Source organism: Sturnus vulgaris, chromosome 3, assembly GCF_052056855.1.
Source record: "Sturnus vulgaris isolate bStuVul1 chromosome 3, bStuVul1.hap1, whole genome shotgun sequence".
Taxonomy (NCBI): domain Eukaryota; kingdom Metazoa; phylum Chordata; class Aves; order Passeriformes; family Sturnidae; genus Sturnus; species Sturnus vulgaris.
The window spans coordinates 108,253,450-108,263,540 of record NC_142245.1 but is presented as its reverse complement, the minus strand read 5'-3'; the positions used below and the strand labels follow the sequence as shown (position 1 = coordinate 108,263,540).

The 10,091-nt window shown below is 42.6% G+C and overlaps 1 protein-coding gene across 5 annotated transcripts in view; it reads left to right on the top strand.

Moving 5' to 3' along the window:
- Window positions 1–5,127: 5,127 nt before the first annotated feature.
- The window catches only part of ITSN2 (intersectin 2), an 80,170-nt gene continuing 75,206 nt past the window's right edge, over window positions 5,128–10,091 (top strand). For 3 of the 5 annotated variants that reach the window (XM_014872961.2, XM_088162481.1, XM_088162477.1), the window contains exon 1: window positions 5,515–5,571. The gene's annotated coding sequence lies outside the window, so the exon portion shown is untranslated. Of the gene's footprint in view, window positions 5,252–5,514; window positions 5,572–5,725; window positions 6,087–10,091 lie in introns of those variants that run through there. The other 2 variants (XM_088162480.1, XM_088162479.1) reach the window with 2 other exon arrangements.

The window sequence follows — 10,091 nt, the reverse complement described above, 5'->3', positions numbered from 1 at the left end:
AACCTGAGATTTATTTCAAATTTTCACAGTATTTATGTCATTCATCCCTTAAAAGCAATGTGCAGTTCCAGAGAACCTCACACAATTTGGTACACAAGAGGTACCCTACTCAAAAGTAGTACTGGTCCTCAGAGCTCAACAGTATATATTAAACAACAGGTTTTTAGCTCCTAAAAGTGAAAGATTTGCGGGAAAAACCCCCACATTTGTAGCAAATGCAATAGGGATCCCAGCCTATTGGGATTAGAGTGGCTTCTTGACTTGCATCAAAACTTGAGTTCGTCTGAAATTAACCTGCAACTCTGTCTTGCCAAGGTACTAATTGTGGCATAAGGATTGTAAAACTGCAACAAATAACCTTGCTTAACCCCATTACTCTGCTATTGTCAGCACTTGGCACTTGTGAAATTCCTGTGTGCTTGAGCGTTTCTGCCCGCCTGCACTGCAGCTAGGGATAGCAAGTAAAACCCTTGTGTCTGCTCAGCAGTTGGCAAAGTTTTATTTGCCATAATTCAGTCTGCATGAGTCAGCACTGCTTCCCTTCACAACATGGTCTGGCCTGTCTGGAAAGCTGCTTTCTCTATGGTTACATAGATGTTCTGTAAATCTCAAAATAATTTCAGTGCGGTAGGCACTGCTACACTGAACAAATACACTCCAGCTCCCCATCCACTACTAAATAACATCAGCGCTTGGCAGGAACAAAGTTGGGACATGAATATTTTATTTTATACAGCTATGAAGTAATAGAAAATCCTGCAAAATAAATACAGTAGCCAGTTGTTATTTTAAAACCTGTGTGGGCTTCTGGTTCAGAAACCAAACCAACATCCCTAGAAGTTCTATTTTTGATGCAGTGTGTGCTATGTGCCTTCTATGCCTTTTTGATAAATCACTACTCAAAATCAATATCAGAAATGTGCCACTCTTGTTCTGTTAGGTGTGGAAAGCAAATATTAACTTGTGCTTTTGTTTATCCCGTTGTGTTTTATGCCTCCATTTTTAAATAAAGATGTGGGTTAAAAGACAGTATCTAGCATTTACTCAAAAGGAAGAAAGCAGTTGGACACTGCTGTAAATATGAAACCTGCAGCAGCACTGAGTGAAGGCTCATTGCTTCTGTGTTTGCTGGAGGGAAAAAAGAGGAGGTGCAAAAGAAAATTTAGCATGAATAATAGAGTTGAATCTAATAAAGGGGTCAGAGCTGTCACTCATCAGGTAGGTGTGGCTGTTCCTAAGTAGTTCTTTATAGCTGGGACAACAAGCTGGACTCTCCAGATGAGGAAATGCCACTCATTAGGAGGCTAAATTAAACAGGTCACCACAGGAGGAATGTGTGCAGGTCACTATTGAGAAATTACTGCTTTTTGACCACTCAGAAATAGTTGTTGCTTTACGTTCCTTGATCTCTGACCAATAACTGTGCACAAAGCATGGCTTATTCTTGTAGTAACTGATTTCTGATGTTCATTTGGTTCTGCTCTAACTTTATGTGGTTTAAACATACATTTGCAGAAAGATGTCTGTCATCAAGCTTAGACACTGCCTGGTCAGAGGACTTGGACAGGGAGAATAAAGCATTCACTTCTGGTGTGTTTTCCTGCAGCAGAGCAGAGAAAATAAGCAATATGATGGAGTAAACTAAGAGCAAAGAAGTCATGTTACATTTCGCTACTCCTTTCAGGCTAAGCAATTTAATTCATGATCTTTTTTGCTGTCAGTGGAGATCTTTCCTTATTACTCTACAGATAGCAAAACTGCTTGTAACAGGAAGCTGAGGACAGAGTACAGATAATAATCAAAAAGTAAAGCCTTAATGTGAAAATTGAGTTGCTAGTAATAGTTATATATATAGTAATAGTCATTATATCTTGTTATGTTTTGCTGTTGTATGTTGGTTTTGGCTCAGACATGACAAGGAAATCTTAGAATCATAGGATAGGTTGAGTTTGACCACAAAGATCATCTAGTTCCAATCTCCCTAGCACAGGCAGGGACACCTCCCACTAGAAGGCCAGGATAATGATACCATAACAATCTTAGAGGATGAAACATTGCTTATAGTGAATCCTACTTCTGTTCTGCTCCTCCCACAACTTTCATCTTAATTGGTCTCCTCTGAGTAGCTGCAACCCTGCCCCTATGTCTGGAATAAGCCTCTATCTTATCATACCATTAGTTTCTTCTCCTTTCAGCTCTTTTTTCTATTATCAGTTATTATTAAGCAATTTTTCTTACTTTAATGGCTTTTTGAAACAAACTAATTCATTCCTGCAGTTTTAAGTTTCTTTGCCACTATCTGCTCATTGCTAGAAGGGTACTGTCAGCAGAAGGGACTTTTATTTCACCTGGTATTTGACATCAACCCCCAAAACCACATGTCGAAGCTTGTAAAAAGCACTCTTTCCAAACCCTGAGATGCCCAAAGGCAGTATCTGCAACAGTGACTGTAGAAATTCCACCTTCATAAAAGTAGTGTTTTTATTTTGAACCTACTGCAAGCAGTAGTCAAATTCTTGAGTGGAAACGAATTTCATTCTCCATTTTAAAGATGTAATACTAGTTTGTGCCTCTGGCATTACTAATAAAACATCTCTCTAAGACCCTTAGGTTGAGTAAGAGTTCAGCTTTACTTCAAGGATGCATATTTTTATAGCTGACACTAAACATTGCATGTCTACATACTCCACTTCCAAGGAAGAGTAATTTGAGGGGCTGCTGCATTCTAATGTGTCTACACTGCAGGTTGTGAGTCCTCGTCCTCTTCCTGATAATTAATTAATCTTACAGATATTTATTCTTCTGTTATTCTACTTATTCTAGTATTTCTGATCAGCTCCAGTTCATCGTGATAATGTAGATGCATTGAATTTGTGCAGAATTAGAACACATAAAGCTTTGATGTGCTAATTTTTTATACCAGGTTATCCTGCTAGGGAATCAGCTGAATTTTTAAATCCCTACAACTCATCCCTCCCCAGGCGACAGGCCAAAACAGGTGATTCTAAGACCCCACTGGGCATCCATCTCTGGGGTCTTTAGCACAAGCAACGTGTGGTCCTGTTAGAGTGGGTCCAGTTCACACCATGAAGATGCTCAGAGGGCTGGAGCACCTTTGGTATTAAGCAAGGCTGAGCAAGTTGGGATTGTTCAGCCCAGAGAAGAAAAGGCTCCAGGAGACCTTATTATGACCTTTCTGTACTTAAAGGAGCCTGTGAGAAAGATGGGAAGAGGTATTTTCAGTGGGCCTGTTTCAGCGGGAGAGGGGGTAATGGTTTTAAACTGAAAGAAGGTCGATTTAGATTAGATATAAGGAAGGATATTTTTTTTTTTTTTTTACAATGAAGGGGGTAAAACACTCTCAGGGAGGTTGTTGATGCTCCATCTCTGCAAACATTCAATACCAGGCTGGACAGGGTTCAGAGCAACCTGATCTAGTTGAGTATGTCCCTGCTTATTGCAGGGGGTTTGGACTAGACGACCCTTAAAGGTCCTTTCCAACCCAAAATATGCTACCATTCTGTGATTTTCCTGGCTTCAGTTTTGTCTCAGAGAAGGTATTAGGCAAGGTGTGTAGTTACTTCAAATGAGGTACATTGCTGTTTTCATATAGGGATCTCATTTTAATAAATCAGATGGGTCATTCCCCATCTGTCATATTTACAGAATCAAATATCCCAACATCCTTTATAGAATTCCTGCTTTATGTATTTTGTCACCTCAAAGCCAGTGGTTAAACACAGACACGGCCCAAGTTCATTTGCTTGTGGGATGTGGCAGTAATATCAATTACAGAAGAAAGGAACTATAAGGTTCTTTGAAAAGTCACTTGGTTCAATGTTCAAGGCATGATCAACTGTATTTACCAAACTCCTCCAATATCTGTCTAACCTGTTCTTAGAGGCTTTCCTACATAGATTTTTACACTGCCCTTCCCAATCCTTAACTACTGTAATCAGTAACCTGATCGATTTTGTCTTATGAGGAGAAACATGTTTATCTGCTTTATTGTTAACTTAATCCTCTCTACAATGGCCTTTATGAACCTGTACACTGTTATGCCTGATGCAAGCACTTTTCTTCAGTGCAGAGCAGGCTGGAGGTGTTGCCAGCACAACAAAGTCACATTTAGAACTGCTGTATCGCTATAATGTGTACTAAACAGATTAAAGGCTGTGTTTTAAGAGGTGTTAGAAAGTAATTCAAGTGAAAAATGTCAGATGAGAGACTTTTTAATTGGGCTTCAGAGAAGCCCGTTTTTGACTCAGGGCTGCTTTGTTATCCCAAATAATTATTTGGAATTATATGAAGCACTGCTCATGAAATCTGGAGATGACTTCAAAACAGCCCAAGGCCACCTGGGCCTCTTGGAATAACACGTTTTAATCCACCTACACAGTAAATATCTATGCATCAAAGCCGAGGTTGCTGTCTGTTCATAGGATAAAAATACAAAGCATGTTTTTGGGCTGGGTGTGAGGGAGGAGAATGCTGTATCTTCAAAAGCAGTGAATAAGATGAGGAGTGAGGAGGTCACAAGGGGTAAATGCAGGAATGCTGCCAGTGCAATGTGGCAGCTGCAACAGCAAATGCAGACATCAGGTGTGTGAGCACAAATACTGCCCAGTGGTAAGTGCTAGGATGTGGCCATGGCCATTGCATGGCACAGGAACGTGACTGTTCTGGAATCACCGTGAATGATAAAAGGTGTAACAAACTGGAAAGGCTCATTAGGAACCCAGGAGAATGAGTCAATGGAAAAGTCTGAGCTGTACGAAGGTGATAGGTAATTATCTACCCAGCAAAAGCATAGCAGAAAGGCGCTGTAATCGTCTGTGCACAGCGAGATCCCCTCGCTGGAGAAGGAAAACGTTTGGTGGGTAAAAATTATGGCATTTTCCAGGTGTTGCCTTCCTACAAGGTTCTTTTAATTTTTGGAAAGATAAACCCCTGAAACCCTACGTATTTCAGTGCACTGAGCAGTGCCTGGCATGAGCCCAGTTTAGCTGCTGGTGCCTCAGCGCTGGCGTGGGGGCCCAGCGGGACGCGCTGCCCATGGAAAAGCACCAAGGCTGCTGTCACCTGCTCCCAGATGGGAAAATTGTCTTAATGTGAGAGCTTTGCCTGCGAAAAGCCTTAGAGGCTTTTCAGCCTCTAGTAGAGATAGGACTGGGATACAGCCGGAAAGCTAAAGCAAAGGTAACCTATGGAGCAGATGAGGAGGCAGCGGTTGGAATCGAGTGAGACAGAGGTGAGCAAGGACGGGATAAACCCTCTGTCAGTCACGTCTTCAGGCAGTAGCTGTTACCGTATAGCAAAGGCTCGGTGGCGACATCCCTGGAGCGCGGCACTGTTTGACGAGCCCGGCCCCGACCCAGGGGCTGCAGCCCAGGCACAACGACCCCTCCATCGGGCTCCGAGAGCCCCGTCCCGGCTGCGGCGGAGCCCGGCCTCGGGCAGCGCCCGCCCCCGCTTCCTCCCCCGCCCCCGCCGCCATGTTGTGGGGCCGAGCGCCGCGGGAGGCGCAGGGGCCGCGGCCCGGCGGAGCCGCCGCTCGGGGCAGCGCAACAGGTACCGGCGGGGCGGGGGGTGCGGGTGGCAGCGCTGCGGGCTCCGCTGCTGCGAGCCGCTTTATTTTATCCCTTAGCTAAATCTGGGCTCTCTTTTTTTTTTTTTTTTTTTTTTTTTCCCATCATTTTAGAGTTTTTTTCATTTTTTTTGTGTGGGGGTGGTGTCTGGGGCTTTGGGCGGTAGCGGCGGTGGCTCTCGCTGCCGGCGCTGCCCGCGCTCTCTCAGAGCGCTGCGGGCGGAGAGATCCCGGTGCCCGTGCCCAGACAGCTCCGCGGCGCCCAGGGGAGCGCCCTGCCGAGGTGAGGTGACTCGGACGCGTTTGTAGAGCCCAGTTCCTTGTGGTGATGGGGATTTTGTTCCGTCTGGTTAACTGTGAAAGCCCGGAGTTTGGAGGAACCGAGCTAGTTTCTGCAGTTAAAGTTTGCGAACTGTTCTGTCTGTAAATAGACTGGCTTTTCTCGGTCTCGACTTCTCACCGCGGCATGTCGTAATTCAGAAAATAAAATGAGGCTGAGGTACGTGATTCGGTTTCCTAAACGTTAAGGTACCATTTTGAATACAGTAAATAGTTTTCAGGGCAGCTGGAGCTTTGACATCTGTCACACTGCAGAACCCGAAAGTAGATCGTGCTTTAAGATAGTACCTGCGTTCTTTGAAGTTACTCTTGCAGCGGTTCTCTTAAACATCAGTCGGAAATTCCCCATCTAAAACTCAGGAATGAGGAGTCTCGAGCTTGTTTGCCCTTGTGTCCAGGCTGCCCGATGGTGTGCGTGGCTCTTTTGGGAAAATGATGTTTTTTGGACTCGTTTGCTGTTGGTGCTGGCCTGTGGTGGCCGCAGCTCCCATGCCGGAGTGCGCACAGCAGAGCTCGGGGGGTGTGTGAAGCAGAACGTGGTGTGGGTGACATCGGTGGCACATAAATTGCTGCTTGCTCTCAAGAACTTTTAATCACTTCCTCTGAAATTTGCTTGTAACAACTGTCTGTATCCGCTGATGTGACGGTGACACCTATAAGTGAAGAGCGCTGGGAGCTAGTTGGATAAATAGCTGCCTGGGCTTCCTTCTGCTACCAAACCTGGTTCAATTTTGTTACTTTGTTTCCATTCTACCTCCCCTGTTTTGTTTGTGTATATTTTTTTATTAAGACTCAGCTGGAAGGGGCATTCACACCACCGTGTCTCTGAGTATCTAGACAAACCCTGATTCAGACTCTGGGCTGCATGATGTCTGCAGACATGGATTTAGGCTGCTCCATGCTCTCTGTTGAACAGAATTTTGTGTTAGATTAGCCTCCTAACTCAGATGCCTAAATTAGATCAAGTGAATATGCTTATCCTTTTAATTACTATCCTGAGGGAATTGCGTTTATTTTTTTCTCCTCCATCTGTACAAGATCTGGGGTACATATCAGGACCCAGGACGCATCCCTGGCTGAGCTGTAGCTGTCACTGTAATAGAAACAAAAGGGAATATTCCTGTAGCAGTAACAATAACAAAATGGGGTACCTAGGTCTGCTTGTGCTAATCGTAAAAATAATGGGGTTATCTACCATAGGTGCTGGTCAAAGCACCAAAGCTTTATGGGTACTTATTTTTTAAACCATTCTTGTAGACAGAATGAGATAGATCAAGGTGGAAGTGGCACATAGATTATTTTGAACTATGTTTTTGAGAAGGCTTTATTTACTAAGACTCAGATATTACAGTGATTTGTACCACAGCAGTACTTAAAGTTTTTAACAGATACTTCTGTTGTAGTCTTTAATGTTGAAAAGTGAATTAATTTCATGTCATAGGAAAGTAGCAGCTATGAAAAATGAAGCTAAATCTGTAGGTGATAGTATTTCTTCATTGAGCTGCTTGTCAGGAGCTGGTGAGGAAAATGAGGCAGCGTTTGGAAAGTGAAAGGTGATGTGCATGCTTTGCTTGGGATGTTATCAGAAACCTTTACAGCCTTTGAACATCGGCATCTGTCAGGAAAATACTGTGGGATTAGTTCCTGAAAGGCAGTGTAGTCCAGATTAGTTCCTGTCACAAATTGAGACAGATGTCTCTGGTCTGAGAGATAATTTACTTGCAAACGTTTAACTAACAGGTTATCTGCTGTTGCCTCAAAAGATTTAATTTGATCAGCATGCAAAATATGTGAGAAAAACATTTAATGAGGTTTTTCTTTTAAAGGCCAGAGCTGTTCTCTTTGCCTTTTTTGAAACTGGTTCAAAAATTGGACGTCTTCATTTGTAATGTTAATTTCTGGCCTATTTTCACTTGAAAGGAAATACCTCCAATATCTCAGTTTTTAAAAAGCTTTTAACTGCTTCTATTTGTTTTTATTTACCTTAAATGTAGTTACAGAACGATATTGCTTTGAAGGGACTTCTGGGGATCATCTGGTCCAACCCTATGAAAAGCATGGCCAGCTCAGGTCAAGTCACTCAGAGCCATGTCTGGCTATGTTGGGATTATCTCTGAGGGTGGAGATCCCAAAAACTCACTGGACAGCCGTCTCCAGTTTGGTACCCACACTGGCTCAAAGTCCCAACCCTTTGCCCAGGGTGCCAGTGAAGACATTAAACAATGGTATCAGCTCCTGGGGAGCATCATTAGTTCCCACCAGATGGATTTGGGACTACTGACCACAGCCCAGGTTTTCCACCCAGTTTACAGTCAACTTTTTCAAACTATGTTCCACCAGTTTGGCTATGGGATATAGTAAGGATACTGTGGGAGACCTTGTTAAAAGCCTTTGTAGTGTCAAAACAAGCTTCTGTGCCTTTGTTCACAGAGTAAATCATCTCAAAGAAGAGATGTGTCAGGTGTGGTTTGTCCTCAATAGCCACGGGCCATTTCCCATCACCTTTTTCTTCTTCAAGCATCTGTAGGTGGGTCCCAGGCAGATTTGCTCCATAATCTTTCTAGGGACTGAACTAAGACTTAGCAGCTTTCAGTTTGCCTTTTTCCAGTCACATTAGCCAATGATCCTGGCAGCACTGAAGCACTGGGGCTGTGATTTGTTCCATACATATGGATACAAATGTTCTACTTACTTGTTTTCAAGTTATTTTGGCTTTCAAAATAGCTCATTGCTTTCAGTTCAGTGCAATGTTAAATCTCTTGGTAAAAGACAGTAGATGATGGAGCCTACCATGTTTTTAAGTTGTGGTGTGAAACTTGATGTAGACAGTCCTTCAGTGAAAATCAGGAGAACAGTAGTTGGCTGACAGAGAGTTTGAGGTGTTGCTGGGATTGGAAGGTTAATTTTATGTGGCTGAACGATTGAGAAAGTCAGTAATCATTCTTAGGCTTTTTTGTCTTAAGTGATGATTGATGATTATAAAGATAACAAAGATAAAATTGTGCTAATTGGAGAGTTTTCTGTATTTTGTGACTGACTGATCTATTTCAAGCACTATCACTTGCCAGTAAAACACTTAACACAAAGCGTACTTCGAGGTTCAGAGTGAAATAGGATAGTTACTGTATTCCTCTTACCTTAAAACACATCCTGTCACTCTTTAACTTCACCTTTTAAAATTGCATTTTTCTTGTGTTTCCTGGTTGGTGAGAGATGACACATCAGACTATTTTGAAGGGAAACACTTGTGTTATAGTGCCTGGCTGGATTTCTGGAAGGGCTAAGCAGCTATTTTAAGTGATCCTGAAATTTTCAAATGCTTAGTTGCAAGTATTGCAGGTAGCTGAATTCCCTCTGGTATCGCGTGTCTGAACACTGATCAATATAGGACTGGGAGATTTATGTCTACGAGTAAGTTCACGTTCCTTCCAGTGATAGACCAAATGTAAGCCAAAATTTTAAGCCAGCTGTGAGCAGTGAAGCCTTGTTTTCTGTGGCATTGGCTGTCTGAGTTTGATCAGATGTGAGCCTGTGTTGAATTTTTTCTTGTGGTCAGTATATTTAGAGCACCTTTTAGCCATGTGGATCCTCTGGTGTCCAATGCAGGTACTCAAACACACAGCAGTCTTCCTCTTCCTTGAGGACACTAAATTTGGTTGTGCCTTCTCTGTCTGGTTGACTGCTTTTTATGAATGTTATATTCAGTTAAGATCCTTGCAAAGGACACCGTTCTGTTGAGCTTGGTTCATGCTGGGTGATGGGGTTCATCCTTTGATGAGTAGCTAACTCATGTCTCATACTCTGAGAAAGGCAAGCTAAGAATTCAAGCATCCTGGTTGCTTGGTTACTGTAATGTTACTGCTTTCATTAATTCACTTGTCTATCAGGATAGTGAATTTTCTTTTGTTTTTTATTCTCAAATTTATTTAAGGATAAGTCTTTAGAAGATAAATAGGATACTTAATTTCATGAGGAGTTCTTTGTTCTTCCTACTTCGACATATACATTGTTTTATTGCCCTTTGCAAGATGATTCAGGGACTGTAGTAACTAGTTTTTCTGGTACTGTTGTGCCATTAGCACCAAATGTTGTAAAGGTAAGGATTAGGTCACATAAAAATTATATAGTAAAAATAGAGCTGGTGAAATGTCATTTTTCTTCAAAT